Below are 19062 nucleotides of genomic sequence, written 5' to 3'. Positions count from 1 at the left end.
GGAGCTAAAGGAGTAGAAACTCATAACAAGTTAGTCCTAAGGACCTCTTAAAACAAAGACATGGTTGTAAGGTGGGCATAACAACAGGTAGTCATAACAACCTTTAGAAACAAAGGTAGGGTTGGGAGATGGTTATAAACAGCGTTTTGAAATAAAGACATGATTGCCATTCCTGGAACATGCAGTACAGAACCTTTTGTAGTTAAGGTTACAGGTGGGTCATAGCCGAATCTTTGAGAAACAGGTTTAATCATAAACAGGAATGAACCTAGTCTGTCTTTACTAAAAAACGGCTTTTAAGGCTGGTTCTTCATACTCTAAACTTCTCCAGTCCAGGGGCTGGACTGCCTGTCCCTATAATAAACCAGCCATTTTGGTTACCCAGGCCTTTTATTCATCTACCCTTTACTCTCCCGGCTCTCCTCTCTCCCAGTCTGTCGGAGTTAGGGTTTCTATTGCTGTGAAGAGATGCCATGACCACAACAACTCTTTTTTTTTTTTCACAACAACTCTTTTGTTTTGTTTTGTTTTGTTTTGTTTTTTTGAGACAGGGTTTCTCTGCGTAGCTTTGCGCCTTTCCTGGAACTCACTTGGTAGCCCAGGCTGACCTCGAACTCACAGAGATCCGCCTGGCTCTGCCTCCTGAGTGCTAGGATTAAAGGCGAGCGCCACCACCGCCCAGCCACAACAACTCTTATAAAGGAAAACATTTAATTGAGGTGGTGGCTCACAGTTTCTGAGGTTTAGTCTCATCATCTACATCAGGGCAGGTAGCGTGGCAGTGGGTAGGGAGGCACAGTGCTGGAGAGGAGCTGCCACATGTAGCAGGCAGCAGGAAGTGGACTGTCTCACTGGGCGTGGCTTGAGCATACATAAAACCGCAAAGCCTAGCTCCATAGTGACACACTTCCTCCAACAAGGCCACACCTCTTCATAGTGCCACTTCCTTTAAAAGCCATTTTCTTTCAAACCACCACACCTCCCCCCTCTCCTTACATAGCCTGGCTCAGGGTGCTGTCCACTCTGGACTCTCCCAGATGTCTCTGCCTATGACTATGTCTCCCTTTAATCTACAATAAACTTTCTCCTCCACCATACCTAGAAACAGCCATGTCCTCCTTTTTATTTCTTTTTGTCTTTCATTCAGCTTCATGATAGGAAGAAATAACTATAAACAGGCAAATTGGGTACAGGCACATGCCTGTAATAAGCACTCAAGAGGCTGAGGCAAGAGGATTGCTTTTAGTTGGAGGCCAATCTGAACTAGGTAGTGAGACCCTGTCATCAGCTCAGTATGACTAAACAGGTAGCCTAGACTCCCTCCCCCATAAAAGTAATAACACCAACTTTTCACAAGAGATTGAAATACTCATGTGGACTCTAGATGGGAAATATCCAGAGGTTTGCTTCTCCCCCGCTGCAACCCGCTGGTGGAAAATCAAACCTTTATTAAGCACTAATGCTTGCTTTTATTTCACTTTTTTTTAAGACATGATCTCACCATCCTAGCTATCTGGCTCTGTAGCCCAGGCTGGCCTCTAAGCCTCATGAGCACTGAGATTAAAAGTGTCACTTATCACCATGCCGTAACTAGTTAATCTAATTCTTACACAGCGGAGGCTAGAGTCCACACTACCTCAGTCATGCAATGAAATTGGTCTACTCCTGAGATCCAGCCACCAACCCATGCTTTTTCAGAAATAAGGATTAGGTCTCAAAGAAACCCAGGACAGATGGATAACTGTGGTATATATTTAAGGATGATGGCCACCAGGGTCTCTCAGCATCACCAAAACCTGTTCCTTAACCGGGTGGTGGTGGCACACGCCTTTAATCCCAGCATTCGGGAGGCAGAGCCAGGCGGATCTCTGTGAGTTCGAGGCCAGCCTGGGCTACCAAATGAGTTCCAGGAAAGGCACAAAGCTACACAGAGAAACCCTGTCTCAAAAAACCAAAAAAAAAAAAAAAAAAAACCTGTTCCAGAGTCCCCTACCCTCAACCTCTCCAGCCCATGGGCTCCACTTCTCCTCCGCCCAGCCTCTCTTCTCTATAGAACCAGCCATTTTGGCTATGTGTCCTCTTGCTCTCTTGGACCTCTTGGTCTCCTAGCCTCTTGCTTCCTGGTTCCTCACTCTTCCGCTTCCACCACCCCACCTCATGGTCCAGTTTATTCTGCTGGCCCATGGAGGCCAGAGGAAGGCATCAGATTCTTAGAACTGAAGTCATAGACAGTGGGCCACCATATGGGTGCTGTCAATCAAATCTTGGGTCCTCTGTAAGAACAGCCAGCTTAACCACGTAACAGCCACCCTTAACCACCGAGACGTCTGTCCACCCCTGTTCCTGGGATTTCATATCCACTGGGAAAGAGAAATAACAAGAGGGAACAGACCAGAGGAACAAAAATGGAATCGGCCAAGACAAGGACAAGGTCCGCTGTCAGAACATTTGAGGGGCCCATTATTAGGGAATGTTAGCATTCAGACCCACCCCTTGGGGACCTGCCCAGTGTCCTGACCACATCATCTTATATCCTAATTAGTTGGTAATAATAATTTTCAAGGACTAGCAATTTTTTTTTTTTTTTAGGTAGCTGGAGGGACAGCTGTGGGTGCTGGGAACCGAACTCTTATATTTTTGGTTGTGAGCCTAGCCTTTAACGGCTGAGCCATCCCTCCAGTCCAGGACTAGCAATTTGCATTACATTGTTAAATGAACTGTATAGGTGCAATACCTTGAACAAGATTAGAAATATATGTACAATATTTTCTAAAAAAAAATCAATCCTATATTTGTGTCAATATACATATTTTTATACAATATACAAAAATCCAATTCAATGTAAAATATTTAAAACTAGTAGTTGCTTTTTAAAAGTAGATTCAATAATTTACTTTTATCTTATCATTTCCATATCCTCCCTTTTTTCTTTTCAGAATAAATTCAATAATCTGCCCTTTTATCCTATCATCTCTATATCTCCCCTCATTCAATAATCTACCTCTTACCTATATCCTATTTTTTTCTTCTTTTTTTTCAAACAAGAACCCTGAATCTAATCTCCTTTGTTTAGCTTTTTTCCTGACCATTATCAATTAACAACTCATAATCAACCATCCTAAATAATGACAATATCTATAACCCATTGAAAGGCCGAAGGTCACCCACCCCACCTCTTGGGAATGTGGGCATCATGTTCTCTTTTTTTTTTTTTTTTAATTTTTTTTTTCTTTTTTTTTTTTTTTTTTTTGGTTTTTCGAGACAGGGTTTCTCTGTGTAGCTTTGCGCCTTTCCTGGAGCTCACTTGGTAGCCCAGGCTGGCCTCGAACTCACAGAGATCCGCCTGCCTCTGCCTCCCAAGTGCTGGGATTAAAGGCGTGTGCCACCAACGCCCGGCTGGGCATCATGTTCTTAAAATTACTTCCTGCTGTCTGGGGACAAAGGCATCTTTAGGGGATCCTGAGAAGAAAAATTTTGAGTTAACTGTCAAGTCCTGGGAGAGGTAGCTGTATCATTTGTTGTCCAGTCTCTGCATAATTCGAAAGTGCACGTTTGTCTCAAGTCCTGGCTAGAGGAGTCTGTGAGGCTGGATAGTCTCAGCCAGCCATATCGATACTGTCCTGAGCAGTTGGCAGTCCAAAGCCGATCTTTGGATGGTGTTTGTCAGCTTGGTGGCGTTATCATAGTCCTGATGGAATTGTTGTTGTGGAGTCCCATCATCTTTTTGGAGACTTCAAAGTCGTTGTTAGGCATGGTCCTGATTCCCTGCAGAAAACTGATAGAGACTCAAACCCCAAATCATGTACAGAAAACTAGATGAAGTCTTTTTTTTTTTTCTAGAATTAGTTAGTACTCTATATGACCATTAATATCATGACAAAAGTTTAAAATATATATATTAGGCCAGGCAGTGGTGGTGCATGCCTTTAATCCCAGCACTGGGGAGGCAGAGACCGGCAGATCTTTGTAAGTTCGAGGCCAGACTGGTCTACAGAGCAAGACCCAGGAAAGGCGCAAACCTACACAGAGAAACCCTGTCTCGAAAAAAAAAACAAACAAACAAAAAACTTTTAAAGAATAGCTGGGCGGTGGTGCTGCACGCCTTTATTCCCAGCACTGGGGAGGCAGAGACAGGCAGATCTTTGTGAGTTCAAGGCCAGCCTGGTCTACGGAGCAAGGTCCAGGAAAGGTGCAAAGCTACACAGAGAAAGCCTGTCTCGAAAAGTCCAGCCTCACAGACGACACTTCCCTAGCATCACCTGGTCCTGCAGCACCTGGACACTGACTGACACAGGCTGCTCTTTTTTTTTTTTTTTTTTTTTTTGTTTTTTGTTTTTTGTTTTTCGAGACAGGGTTTCTCTGTGTAGCTTTGCGCCTTTCCTGGAGCTCACTTGGTAGCCCAGGCTGGCCTCGAACTCACATAGATCCACCTGGCTCTGCCTCCCGAGTGCTGGGATTAAAGGCGTGCGCCACCAACGCCCGGCTTGCCTGCTCTTTTCAACCTTGACCAACAACCCAGCTTCCTTGGGTTCCTACCATCGATGCCCCAGTGTCAGGGAGCAGCAGGGAGAACGACACCCACTCATGCAACACGCAGTGGGGATGAAGGACTCCAGGCTGCCCGAGCATGGCCAACATGGCTCTGGCAGACCTTGCCCTTCCCCCCTCCCTCTTCTTGGCTAAACCATTAAAATTACATTTCACCAAGGTCTGTTGCCTTGTTTGGCCACTTCCTCTTCCTGGGCTAACCACCAAGGTCCAGTTGTCAAAGTACTGAAGTCCAGCAATCACAAGCCCCCATTTGGCTGCCCTAATTAACATGGCCAACCAAAGCAAACCAACTCATCCTACGACAGGGTTCCCCTTTTTTCCTTTATAAACGGCCTTTTGTCTCCTCTCCGTCCAGAGGCAGTCCTTTGTCCCTCTATAGCAGATATCCCTGTCCCTTCCCCTAGTTCCTTTCTCCTCGTCCCTTGTCCTTGTCTCTTATTCCTGCCCTCTGTCCCCCACCACCCCCCGGGGGCAAATAAATCCCCTTTGTGCTGAGAACTTGGTGTCCTGGGCCACCCTTCTTTCAAACACTGACATACAAGAGTTGCTCATTTTATTCTGTTCTGAAACAGGGTCTCAAAAGCCTAAGCTTGGGAGGGGCGGTGGTGGTGCACACCTTTAATCCCAGCACTCAGGAGGCAGAGCCAGGCGGATCTCTGTGAGTTCGAGGCCAGCCTGGTCTACAGAGTGAGTTCCAGGACAGGCACCAAAGCTACACAGAGAAACCCTGTCTTGAAACTGCCCCCCCCCCCAAAAAAAGCCTAAGCTTGGAGAGATGGAGAACAGTTAAGAGCATTGACTCCTCTTGCAGAGGACCCAGGTTCAATTCCCAGCACCCACATGGCAGCGTGAAACCATCTGTAACTACAGTCCCAGGGGATCCAGTGCTTTCATCTGACCTCTGCAGGCCCCAGGCACATATGGCCTTACATACATGCAGACAAAATACCCATACACATGAGAAAATAATATTTTTAGAAGTCTAAGGTAACACTGAAGGCACGCTCCTTTTGTCTTAGCGACCTCAGTGTTGAGATTACAGTTGTGCACCATGATGGCCAGAGTTCTGTTTTAGCTGGCATCTTGCTCTGTTGCGCAAACTGGCCCTGGAATCTAGGAGACAAGCGAGCCTTGTCTCGCCCTCCTGATGGGAGGGTGGCATGTGCACGCCAGCGTCCTGACCCCACATCTGCCAACACACTGTCATCCTTTTCACCTTAACCTTGCCCTGGATTTGAAGTCAGACTTCTCTGTGGTTTTAATCTGCTCTTCCTGGTAAGATGTGTGTCAAAGGGCAAACTGAAAGAATCTAAATAGTTTTAAGTGGGGTGTGGTGGCACAATCCTACAGGCCCAGCACACTGGAATCAGAAGCAACCACAAAGTGAATTCTAGGCCAGCCTGGGCTACAAGAGACCCCATCTGAAAAAAACAACAACAATAAAAATAGATTCCCTGCTCTTCCCCCTCCCTCCCTCCCTCTCCCTCCCTCCCTCCCCCCCCCCCCCCCTCTCTCTCTCTCTGTTTTGAACTCTAGAACTGACAGAACTTCATTCTACAGAACAACAAGTGTCCCTGGAACTGAGCAGAGGGAGTCGCTTTCCACAGAGGAAGAACAAGAGAAGGAAGAAAATATGTTGAAAAGCAGCTTGATTGTCCCAACACCAGTTTCCCGTTAAAGGGGCCAGCAAGGCTGCTCAGCGGGCTGGGGCACTTGCACAGGCTGACAACCTCAGCGCCAGTTCTGAGACCCGGAGGGTAAAGGAAAAGCTGTCTACTGTGAGTTGTCCTCTGCCCTCCACACACGTGGATATCACATGTATGCACACATGCATAAATAATAAAAATGGAAAATAGCTGGCTGGTGGTGGTGCACACCTTTAATCCCAGAACTCTGGAGGCAGAGGCAGATGGATCTCCGTGAGTTCAAGGCCAGCCTGGGCTACAGAGAGAGTTCCAGGACAGCCAGGACTACATAGAAAAACTCTGTCTCGAAAAAACAAAATAATAAATAAATAAATAATGAATAAATGGAAAAATATAAACCAGCAAAAGATAAAAATACAGAGACATCAAGGGGCCATCCATAAGTTGGAGCTGGGGTTATAGGCATTTTGGAGTCACCTGAAGTGGATGCTGAAATCAGAACTCCAGCCTTTGATAAGAACAGCCCACAAAAGTTTGTTTAAAAAAAAAAATGCAGCAGATGTGACATTTGAAATTATGTGTACATGGTCATGAGGCTGAAAGTCCAGCAAGTGGCACCATCTGTCCCTAGGTACTTAGTAATAAAATGATCCTCACCCACATACCAGGTCCAGTAGGCTGGGGTGGAGCCAACCTTGATTGTTTGCTTAACAGGCAGGAGGCTCTGTGGTCCAACCCCAGAACCAAGAAATAAAATCTACCAAACTTCTAGAAGGCAAAGATTTGAGGGAATGACCTACGGCCACTGCGGGGTAAGAAAGGTGCTGCAGGCGGAAGGAACAGAAAGAGCAAGCAACGAGATCGGAGAAGGAAATGGGTCAAACTTGGACATCCTAGCTACTCACGAAATATATAAACCAGCAAAAGATAAAAATACAGAGACATCAAGGGGCCATCAGTAAGTTGGAGCTGGGATTATAGGCATTTTGGAGTCACCTGAAGTGGTGCTGAAATCAGAACTCCAGCCTTTGATAAGAACAGCCCACAAAAGTTTGTTTAAAAAAAAGAAAAATGCAGCAGACGAGGCTAAGGCAGGAGGATCACCAGTCCAAGGTCGTCCAGGTTTACAGGATAAGTTCAAGTGAGCCTGGGCAACTTAACAGCCCCTGTCTCAAAATAGAACAGCAAAAAGAGGGCTTAGAATGTGCCTCTGGGGTAAAGCCCCTGCCTAGCAATAACCCTTGTTTCTAGGTTCCGTCCCTAGTCGTCCAAGGAGGTGTGATATGGTCCCAATTGCTCGGCTGTATGAGAATGAGCATTTTCTCCCAGCTAGCTTGGACAATACCGTCAGAGCGGAAGAAACTACCAGCGCTGGGTCTGGCTAGGTCCCCAAGCAGGGAAGCTGCCGAGGTCCCAGCGGCTGAAGCCGAAGATACCAGAAAAAAAAAAAAGACCGACTCCGGGATCTCGTTTAGAAACACAGGCCGGCACTGCCACCGTGCGGCCATGTCATGATTTGCAGACGACACTTCACAAAGTTTGTGGATGGGAGGGTCCCAGAATGAGTGTGAAAAGAAGTTGTTGAATAGGAAAAAAATGAGGTATGGTTGAGGAGAAGGGTTTTATTGTAGATACGAGGGAGAATTCTGCCAACGGGGCCATGAGTTGGGGTGATGGGCAACAGAGGAAGAGAAAGATGGGGTGGGGTGGGGCCCAGGAGAGGAGCCAAAGACCAAGAGGCTGCGCAGCCAAAATGGCTGAGGTTACATAGGAATCAGAGACGCCGAGGGAAGGGAAGGGAAGCTCGGGGCTGGAAAGGTTCAGGGTAGAGGGCAGAGTGAGACGCGCTGAGAGGAGCCAGGATTTTCCTGGGGTATCCAGGTGGGCTTGGAAATGGATGACTGGGGAGGCCCTTGGCAAACGGTCTGTAACAGATTTGGGGGTTGGTGTGGAAAGGTTGAGAGAACTTGGCTTTGGTTCCCATCGCATACAGTCCAGAAAACCCTGCCTAGGGATTGGTGGCACCCGCGGGGGGTCCTCCACATTCCCTTAATATAATCAAGACAACCCAACCACCCCGCCTACAAACAGGATCATAGCCTGATCTAGATTATTTGTCATGAAGACTCTTCTCGGCTGGTACTAACTTGTGCCAAGTTCTCATTTAAAACTGACCATCAAAGCCCCCATAAAGTCTCAGTCCCCAACTCACTTTCTGACATCTTTGCAACCCCAGGGACAGAGCTGCACAGCACATCTATGGTTATTTTGCTCTTTACCCCCCCCCCATCACCCACAAAAGCCCAACTTTGTTCACCTTGCTGGCACACTGAAGTGGTACCGAGATGCTTGGAGCCCTTGTGCAGCTTTGAGGTCACTAAGAATATCATTTTACAAAGGACTGCCCCCCAGGCCTCCCCAGAGTTTCTAACAGCTCCACTGAAGGAGTTCACTCTGAACCAGAGATCTAGGGGGCTAGGTTCACCTCCCTGCCTTGCCCCCCCCAACCTAGTGCATGCTCAGGTAGCTCTCTCTCTCTCTCTCTCTCTCTCTCTCTCTCTCTCTCTCTCTCTCTCTCTCTCTCTCTTATTTGGCAGAATCCACTATGTAGTCTAAGCTGGCCTCGCTCAGCCTACCTCTGCCTCCTGAGTGGTCAAAGGCACGCACCACATGCCGGGCTTGATGTGGCATCTCCAAGGGAAACAAAGTGCAATCTTCAATGTCTCCCTCTCCATCTCCCTCTCCCCTTTCTCCTCTCTCCGTGGTGGCTAAAGTTGTTTTAACTTTGGACAGGTGACCTGAGCTCGTGGGAGCTCATGGACTCTGGACCAGTAGTTAGGGAGCCTGCGTGGGACCGACCTAGGCCCTCTGCATGTGTGTGGCAGTTGTGTGGCTTGGTCTGTCTGTGAGGCTCCTAGCGTGGGATCAGGACTTGTCCCTGGTGCTTACTGGCTTTGGGGAACCTGTTCCCCATGCTGGATTACCTCACCCAACCTTGAGGCAAGGGGAGGAGCTCAGGCCTGCCTCAACTTGATGTGCCAAGCTTTGTTCAAGCCCATGGGAAGCCTGCCCCTTTCTGAATGGAGACAGAAGAGGAGCGGATGGGGAGAGGGAAGATGGGAGGTGGGGGGGAGGGAGGAGGGAAGGGAAACTGTGGTTGGTATGTAAAATAAATTAAAAAAAATTAAAAATAAAAAAGAAAGAAAGCCAAGTAAGCCAAGAAGAGCAAGCCAGTAAGCAGCATTCAAAAAAACAAAACAAAAACCAAAAAACTAAAAAACTAAGTTTGAATTACTGTGTTTAAGAGATGGATAAAACAGCAATGCCTCTCACCTGTAAGCCTCACTTGCCTAAGGACGGTAACTTCCTGGAATGCCGAGGGCTGTTGTTCACGGAAGGTCACAAACGCAGTGTTTTCACTCCTGTAAACAAGCGTGATGGCACCAGCTTCACGTGGGAGCTTGGCCACATGTAGGCAGGAGGTACACAGGCAGGAGGCATGTCAGGCTGTCTGCTTGCCCCCGACTGGACAAAGGTGGCAAGTACGTCTTGTGTTTTTTGCATTTATAAGCCTCTGACCAATGTAATTGGTCGCCACACTCTGGGAATCCTGGTCCGGACCTGGCCAATGCCAGGCTCTTGACACTGAGCCATCTCTCCAGCCCCACCTCCCTCCATTCTTGCAGGGCAGTTCTTCTCACACTCTTTTCTAGTCATACCCGCTTGCCCTGCACCTCTCCTTGGTCGTGATATTCTCAACCACTTTGGGGCCACACTCACCTTGGCCCCCACACCCTCTCCTGATTCCTGCCTTCTTCTCCCCTTAATAGCCCCACAGGTTTCCACCCCAGACTGTCCTGTCCCTACCCTCCCATATCTAGTTGATCCCCAAGTATGGGATATCTCCACCCCGGTGGTTGCTATTGCTCATCACCAGCCAGTCCTTGTTTACCTTAAGGACCCCTCCTCCTTTCCTTCCAGACCCCAGTTTCCTATTTCTGAAACCCATCGCGAAGTCTCAGCAGGATGTATGGGTGAAGAAGCATTCTGTTAACTGCCATCCTGGAGACCTCAGGAATCTGTTTATTGAGGAAGCAGAGAAGGCAGGTTGCTAGGAGAAAAATAGATTACTATCATCAGTCCTATGGACAGGAATAGCTGTGGGGAAAGTGGAGATCGTCAACAAGGATGGAACAGAGATGTGCCCTGGTTGGACTGACAAAGATGAATGAGCAAGGCAGAAGAGCAGATAGGTCCTTCACTCGGACATCTGGGAGAACCCAAGGGTGGAGGGTCCCAGCTGCTGGACAGACCATTATCCTGAATAGGTGCCCACTTGAGCCTGGAGAGATGGTACCAGCATTGATGTCCCAGGAGCTTGGCAGCCGAGGGGGTGGTGAGGATCACAGTATAAGGTCCTGTCCATCGGGGCTCAAGAAACTTAGGAGCTAGCTGTTTGAGGAGTACTCTGTCCCCTGGGGAGAGGGCTGGGCTCAGGGGCAGTTGGGTCCATTGGTGTGGGGGCAGGGAGATAGCTGTCAGCATGTGAACGGAGAAGAGACCTCAGAAAGGAGCCGTAGGGGAGGTACCCAGCCAGTGGAGGAGTGTGGGTCAGGAGGTGGTGATTGAGGAGGAAGGGCTTCCATAAGGAAGCTCAAGAGGGCTTAGGCCTGTAGGAGAGCATAGGGTGGCCTAGAGGCGGGTGGGGGCGATGGGGAGAAGGGAGGGCCAAGATAACCTGAGTTCACTGAGAGCTTGGTGAGCTGTTGTTTGATGAGACCACTGGCCTTCTCCACCTTTCCCGAGGATTGTGGATGGTAGGGGGTATGGAGTTTCCAGGAGATGTTCAGAGCTTCCGACACAAGCTCCATGACCCTGGAAGTGAAGGCTGCTGGCCTGTTGTGCATTTGGATCGTCTGCGGCATGCCAAACTGAGGGATGATATGTTCAAGGAGTGCCTGAGCCACATCTGCTGTTTCCCTGGAGTAGGAAACGCCTCTATCTATCCTGTAAAGGTGTCAACAAGAGTTAGGAGATAACGGAGCTTTTTATGAGTGGGCATGTGGGTGAAGTACCTGCCAGTTCTCGCCCGGTTGGAGTTCTTGAAGCTGGTGCAGGGGCAGATGTGCTGGAGGGCACCCTGTGGGTTGGCCTTGGCACGTGCCTGCAGTGGGAGTTAACTTGTAAAATACTAGCTCAAAGATGTCTGGGGTCAAAGAGGAACTCTAAGAAATGGAACACGCTTTGGGGCCTGTGTGTAAGGCCTGGTGGGGGTCGGAGATGGTGGACAGTGCCTGGTCCTGAGGAAGGCTGGGTGGTTATTTAAGTAGAACCATCCATGCTTTGTCTGTGTGTCTCCCTTTTTTAAGGAGTTTGTCCCTCTCCTCTGGTTGATAACAGGGCCAATAGGAAGGTGGCAAAAACAAAATATGTTCTGTTGATCCAGTGGAGCTGGAGGTCAGTCCCCAGGCTACGGAGTCAGCCCTGGCATTGCCTACGGCCACTGGGTCCTTGGAGGACTGATGTCCCCGCAGTGGATTATAGCTACCTCTGCAGGGAGCTGGAGGGCCTCCAGGAGCTTGGCTACAAGGGTCCGTTAACTATGGGAGTGCCCTTGGTAGTGAGGAAGCCCCTTTCCCTCCACAGGACAGAATGGGCATGGGCTATTAGAAAGGCGTCTTTAGAGTCAGTAGAGATGTTAGCCCATTAACCCTTAGCTATCTGGAGCACTCTAGTCAAGGCAGTTAATTCAGCCTTTTGTGAAGAGGTCCCCATTGGCAGGCGGGTCACTTCAACTATTTAGTAACCACTTCATATGCCACCCGGCGGTTTCCTGATCTGTCTATAAGAGAACTCCCAGGTGAGTTGGGGGTTTGTGAGCGGCTGGTCTAGGAGACCAGGCTGGGGTGTGCGTAAGACCTCCACAGCCTCTGGGCAGGAGTGAGAGAAGGTACCAGAGGAGGAAAGGACAAGGTTGCAGGGTTTAGGGCAGGGCTGGAGGCCAAGGTAATTTGAGGGTTTTCTAGAAACAGTAAATGAAAGACTTGGACTCCTAAGGGCCCAAGGAGGGAGAGAGAGGAATGGCTTAGAAGGTCTGGGAGGCAGTGGGTGGATATACTGTGATTGGCAGGACAGGGTGCCTGAATTCACGCAGGAGGGACAGAGGCAGGGAGGGGCTACAGAGAGAAGGCATCTACACAGTGGAGGAGTGTGCTAGGATGGGGTCAAAGGTGGAAAGATCCTGAGCCAAGGCTTGCCCAAAAAAACGAGGGCTGTCCCAGAAACCCTGAGGAAGAACAGCCCACGTAAGCTGTCTGGAGGACCAGGGGTCCTCCCAGGTGAGGGCAAAGAGGAAGTGTGAGTCAGGGTGTAAAGGGACAGTGAAGAAGGCGTCTTCCAGGTCCCGGACAGTGAAGTGGGAGGTGGCGGGAGGAACGTTAGCCACTGGGTGGTTGGAATCACCGCCTCATTGATGATGCAGAGCTCTTGAACTAACTGGTGAGCCCTGGAGGACTCACGCACAGGAAGAATGGGGGTGTTGCAGGGTGAGTCCCTGAGTTAAAAGTCCCTGAAATAGGGCTGGAGAGATGGCTCAGAGGTTAAGAGCACTGACTGCTCTTCCAGAGGTCCTGAGTTCAATTCCCAGCAACCACATGGTGGCTCACAACCATCTGTAATGAGATATGGTGCCATCTTCTGGCCTGCAGGCATTCATGCGGGCAGAACACTGTATACATAATAACTAAATAAATCTTTAAAAAAAAAAAAAAAGTCCCTGAGATAAAAGGAGGTGATACTGGGCTTAAGGCCTCAGCGATGGATTTCAGAAACAGGAAACTGGGGTCTGGAAGGAAAGGAGGAGGGGTCCTTAAGGTGAACAAGGACTGGCTGGTGATGAGCAGCAGCAACCACCGGGGTGGAGATATCCCATACTTGGGGATCAACTAGATATGGGAGGGTAGGGACAGGACAGTCTGGGGTAGGAAGCTGTGGGGCTATTAAGGGGAGAAGAAGGTAGGAATCAGGAGAGGGTGTGGGGGCCAAGGTGAGTGTGGCCCCAAAGTGGCTGAGAATATCACGACCAAGGAGAGGTGCAGGGCAATCGGGTATGACTAGAAAAGAGTGTGAGAAGAACTGCCCTGCAAGAATGGAGGGAGGTGGGGCTGGAGAGATGGCGCGGCGTCAAGAGCACTGACTGCTCTTCCAGAGGTCCTGAGTTCAGTTCCCACCATCCATAAAGTGGCTCCCAACCATCTATAGTGGGATCTGTAGGGAAGTGACAGGGTCTTAAGAGGAAAGGAGGGGGTCCCTTCCATCCTCGTGACAGAAATTGGCAAGGGACCTGTGGGACCCAAGTGAGAGGTTAAAACAGTGCACCAGAAAGGCAATGGACTGACTCCTGGAGCATTACCCTAGGCTCAGAGAGGGCAGAGTCCAGGCTGCCTCAGTCCTCCATCAGGCTGAGGAGTTTCAGATGCCAGTGGCCTTCCTGGCTGCATTTGTAGCAGGATCCTGGTGTAGTTGACTTGGGCTGAGCTCTGGTGGGATGGAGCCTCGTGGACAACTTCCCTTGTCCTCCTGGTGGGGGCGCCAGTGGCCCAGGGCAGCGGCCAAGGAGCAGCTTCCTCTCGGGCATTAAAATCCTTAAAGGCCACTTTCACCAATTCCTGTATGGGGGTTTGGGGACCTCCTCAGGCCTTTTTAACTTCTTTCTAATATCTGGAGCTGATTGAGAAATGAAATGGGTGGCCAGGACCAATGGGTGGCTGGGTCAAGGCAAGTACATTGAATCATGGTCTCTCGTAATTGATTCAGAAAAATGGCCAGGTGTTTGTCAGCTCTCTGCATAATCTCTAGGAGCTTATCAAAATTAATAACTTAGTCCGAGACCATTTCCATGCCCTGAAGGAGGCAGTGGACCATGAGGTCCCACCTCTGGTGGCCGCTCTGACCCGGGTGGTCGTCCCAGTAAGGCCCTGTAGCTGGCACCGCCGTGTCACCCACAGGGACCATGTCACCCACAGGGACCGGATCGTACTGTCCACCAGGTGGGTTTGGTCTGCATCCCGTCTCAATGCTGCCTGAACTCAACCTCGCTCCCCGGGAGTGAGCGTGAAGGCCTGGATGACGTGGAGGTCAAGGCAGGTCAGATCGTAGGCTTGGGAAAGACCCTTGATATAAACAGAGGGATTAGCAGATAGGAAACCCTGTGAGAGGTCCTGAAGGGGGCGTGGACTCGAACAATCCCATCGAGCAATCCCATTGGCTCCAGCCACCTCTCACAAAGGGCAGAGGAGGGCAGGAGTCTGCTGAGACCAGGAGTGAGAAGATGCTGGAGAGGATTCGGGAGGCAGGGGGGTAGGCCAGTGTGTAGTAGGGGACCAGGGTGTAGGTTGTGGCACTGAAGGATAGGGAGGGTAGAGGGAGGGAGGGGAGGAGAGGAAGGTGGGTAAGGAGGAGAAGGTTGGTCCTTGACCTTTGTCCTGGAGGAGGAGGAAGGGGGAGGGGTGGATAGAGGGAGGAATGTTGGTCACTGAATTGAACACGTGGCAGCGTGGGGGGGGGAGGGAGGGGGGAGGGGGGAGGGGGGGTGAGCAGGGCTCCGGAGAGTGGGGAGGAGGGCAGGCAGTGTCTCCAGCAGCATGGTCAGGCAGAGTGTTCAGGGCCCCGGTTCCCAGATAGGTGGGACTCTGGAGGCGCGATGACCCTAGCCAACAAGACCTGAGCCAGGACATGGGCTAGAGAAAGAAGGGCAGGAATGCAGTACCCAGAAGCCGTGGACCAGGGCAGTTCTAACCATTTCTTTCCATGCTGGCAAAATTTTCAATATCACAGACGATGGTAAATTCAAAAGTTCCCTCCAGTGGCCATCTTGATTGGTTATCAAGAGCATATTATGGCCAGGCCTTAGTGCACAGAGAAATCAGGCTTTCAGAACATATGGTATCAGATAGCCCCAATTTGAATAGATTTTGTAAAAGGTACCCCAAGGGTGTTTGGGGATCTGGTCTAGACCCGCAGCTGCCCATTTAACAGGGCTGTGCTAGAACCTGAAGTCTAAAACAATGTGTCCACTGTGGTAGACTTTGGGTCAAAAAAAAAAAAAAGGATGTGTGTGAGATATGCCCTTGAGCAGAACATCTTCTGTGGAGGGCCCCAAAACAGCATGACCACACAGCTGCCATGCCAGGCTTAGAGGCCCACACACAGCTTCAGGCAGGCAACACCTGGACCCAGGAAGATGCACACCCAGTGGGGCCTGCATCTCAGAGAAAACACCTGACATTCCGAACATTCCTATACCCCTAGACAAATGTCAGCCAGTCAGGTTCCTGAACCCTGGAAGTCCCCTCACCCCAACCTCTACTGTGTTAAAAACCCCACCCTGCCTGGCTCAGGGCTCTCTGCTGCACTGGGCAGAGAGACCAAGCTCCGAGCTTGAAAATCAAGGCTCTTTGCTTTTACATATGGGATTCGGTCTCTGTGGTGGATTTTGGGGGGTCCCGGAGATCTGGGAATAACACTTCCACAGAAGGGGTCCCACAGAACAAAGCCAGTCTTTGCTCCAGTAGCAGGTTGGCGATCCTGGCATGGCCACATCTTTGGCAGGGTGCCCCAAAAGTCGGAAAAGACCCTGGGCCTCTAAGGCAGTGACTTGGAATGGGCAACTTACTGGACCAAAAGCCAATCTGGCCTACCGGAGAGTGGGTGTGAGGAGAGGAGTGTTTTCCCACCACATGGCCGGGGGAGGGGGGGGAGTGGGAGGAGCGAGTGAGGACCAACCCCTTCCCAGCCATCACACCAGATGAAAAGTTTCTGTACCTCAATATTAAGCCTCTCTGCCAACACGGTAATCCAAATCAAGCTGAATTAAGAATTTAAAGTCCAGGTTTAATGAGAAAAATGCTCCCAGATGATTTTTCGGCCCCCAGGGAGAAGACAGGGAAAAGAGACCAAAAAAACCATATGGCTGGTCCCTGGGGTTCAGTGTAAAAACTCTGTAGGTGTGGTCTTGGGCATCTCTGGGGGAGGAGCCACCGTTTGGCGGGTTTGGGGGGCGGGGGAGGCTGAGGCGGAGCTTCCACCTGAACAAGGGTCTAATTCTCACCTCTCCCTCCCTCTAATCTTGCTCAGGGCCCGAGCCTCTCACTGGTGGATCTGAGGCTCTAGGGCCCAGCCATGCCTCCAATGGTCTTTTATTCTTTAGTTATTATTTTTAATATTTATTTATTTAATGCTATGTGTATGCGTGTTTGCTTGCATGTATGTATGCATGCACATTGTGTACCTGGCGTCCTTGGAGGCCAGAAAAGGGAATTGGATCCTCTGGAACTGGAGTTAATAGAAGGCTGTGAGCGGTTGTGTGGGTGCTGAGAAGTGAACCCAGTTCTCTGTGTCAGGCCCAGAGGAAACTCCATCTCTCCAAGTTCTGGTACTTAGACAAAGCCAGTGTTCCTCAGGAGCTTGTGGGGCTCCTTTTGCCAAAGCGGCCACTTCCCCTCTCACTGGCAGGAGAGACAAATGCTTATCTGTGGTGCCGATTAGCACACCAAAGCGGATGCCGGCCTCCAGCCTCCCTCAGTAACACCAGTGCACTAACACCAGTTCAGGCACTGAGTCCACACTGGCGTCCTAACTCTTCTCAGCTCCTGCCTCCCCCTCCCCTAACGTCTCCCAGCTCAGGAGCGTCTCTCCCCATAGCTACTCACCTCTTATAACTGCTGTTTCAGCCATGAGCTTTCCTGGTCCTCCCCTTGGTTTTCTCTTTGGCCCTCACTCTCTTCCTCTTCATCCCCCCACCCCTCCTGCTTCTCTCCTGGCCAGGCCCTGTCTGCTGACCATGTTCAGTCTGTCTCCCTCTCTCTGCTCCAGACTCTTCCAGATGCCTCTGGCTGTTCTCTCTCATATCCACAACACAAACTTTCTGTTTACCCATCCCCTGAGTGGTCACGTCATCAGTTTACAGACTCTACAAGAGCAGCAGATTCTTAACTGCTGAGCAGGCTCTCCAGGCACTTATTATTTATCACATCTTTTAAATTTGATTTTTATCAGGGACTATAGAGATCCAGTCTCATGATAATCCCCTCCCAGGGTCTGGGAAGACTCTACAACCAGCTGATTGTAATCTTTAATGAGAAGAAATTAATCTATGTACACAAAACTCCTTAGTCCATACACCTTATTATTCTGTATCAGTTCTCTCTCTACACAGCGTCTATTCTGCTCTCATGTCTAGCTCCTTTCTTGCCTGATTTCTCTCTATATTTATCTGCTGTCCCCTCTAAGTTCTATCTTAATTCTCTCATCTGAGTTCTGCTCCATCTAGTTCCTTCCCATCTTAGCTCCTCTCCCACTGCCTTCTTCCTCATCTTGTTCTTCCCCATCTGGCTCTTCCTCATCTTCCATCTCGTTCCTCTAGTCCTCTCTTTTAGCCCTTCAATCTAGTTCTTCCCCATCTCAGTTTGTTCCTCTCCAGTTCTTACCCATCTAGTTCTCCCGTTCTCTTTTCTCTTCTTCATCTCCTCCTCAAGTTTTATATATCAAATCCTCCTCTAAATCTCTTTATACCTCTCAGCTCCCTCATCTCTCAGGTACTCAGTTATAAAACCAAGCAACATCAATCCTCTGGCTGAGCAAGATCATCAGGCTTGAATTCGTACAGGGTCATAAAGGCAGGTAAGAATTTTCCTCAGGCAGTGACCATCAGGCTTTCTTTTACAACCCAAAATGGGAATGGTAAAGGGGGAGGTTAACTGAGAGCTAGTGACCGGTTAGTATATCAAGAAGGGAACTTATTAACCCCGGACTTTTAAATTATAACCTGTCTTTATGTTCAGGCTATCTGTATATTATTTCTTCTGCAGTTGTACATAAAATATTTTTACATTAAAAAAGGACAAATACTATAGAACTATACTACATGACATATATAGAATATACAAATTCATAGAGACAGAAAGATTAGACATTATCTCAAGATATAGAAGAAATTGCCGGGCGGTGGTGGCACACACCTTTAATCCCAGCACTCGGGAGGCAGAGGCAGGTAGATGTCTGTGAGTTCAAGGCCAGCCTGGTCTACAGAGTAAGTTCCAGGACAGGCTCCAAAGCTACACAAAGAAACCCTGTCTCAAAAAACCAAAAAAAAAAAAAAAAGATATAGAAGAAATAAATACAGAGCAATGATTTACTAAGTACAGAATCTCTGTTTTGTGTGATGGAAAAAACCCACAAATGAACAGTAGTATCAGGACATAATATCATGACTGTAATAAATCAATACAATTAATGTAATTAATTAAAAAAAAAGAAGGGAATTTATGTGCTCAGTCTACATTCCTAGAAGTGGTTAGGTAAGAAGTTAGGAGTCTATAATGTTAGTAAGGCCATGGCTTGACCTTCGGAAAAGTCCTTGACTTTTCCAAGTAGTAGCTTTTGTGATAGTACCTGTGGCCTGCAGCAATTTTTTTTTTTTTTTTTTTTTTGAGACAGTCTCACTATTTAGCCTGGCTGTCCCGTGCTGTGGGATGTCTTTCTGTATGGTGAATATGTGTTGCTCTCATTGGTTGATAAATAGAACTGATTTGTCCTGTTGCCAGGCAGAATATAGCTAGGTGAGAAAGCCACACTGAATAGAGGGAGAAAGAAGGGTGGAATCTGGCAGATGCCAGCCAGCCACCCAAGCAGCAACATGCCATCAAACCCGTAATGCCACGGCCACGTGGCAGTACATAGATTAATAAAAATGGGTTGATTTCAGATGCAAGAGCTAGCTAGTAATAAGCCTGAGCCATCGGCCAAACATTTATTATTAATATAAGCCTCTGGATGGTTATTCAGGAACAGGCATGTGGGAGATATT

The 19062-nt window shown here is 49.0% G+C and overlaps 1 long non-coding RNA gene across 2 annotated transcripts; it reads right to left on the bottom strand.

Moving 5' to 3' along the window:
* Nucleotides 1–3403: 3403 nt before the first annotated feature.
* On the bottom strand, nt 3404–17248 carry LOC143274221 (uncharacterized). Of its 2 annotated transcripts, none has more exons than XR_013052685.1 (4): nt 16907–17248; nt 11273–11361; nt 9531–9619; nt 3404–3775 (listed from the first exon to the last, which is right to left on the bottom strand). It is a non-coding gene; the product is annotated as an uncharacterized LOC143274221 (long non-coding RNA). The 2 variants fall into 2 exon arrangements; XR_013052683.1 differs by having other exon boundaries at nt 3404–3765.
* Nucleotides 17249–19062: the final 1814 nt, after the last annotated feature.

The sequence above is a fragment of the Peromyscus maniculatus genome, chromosome 1 (genome assembly GCF_049852395.1).
Source record: "Peromyscus maniculatus bairdii isolate BWxNUB_F1_BW_parent chromosome 1, HU_Pman_BW_mat_3.1, whole genome shotgun sequence".
NCBI lineage: Eukaryota > Metazoa > Chordata > Mammalia > Rodentia > Cricetidae > Peromyscus > Peromyscus maniculatus.
This window is presented reverse-complemented; position numbering and strand designations above follow the sequence as displayed.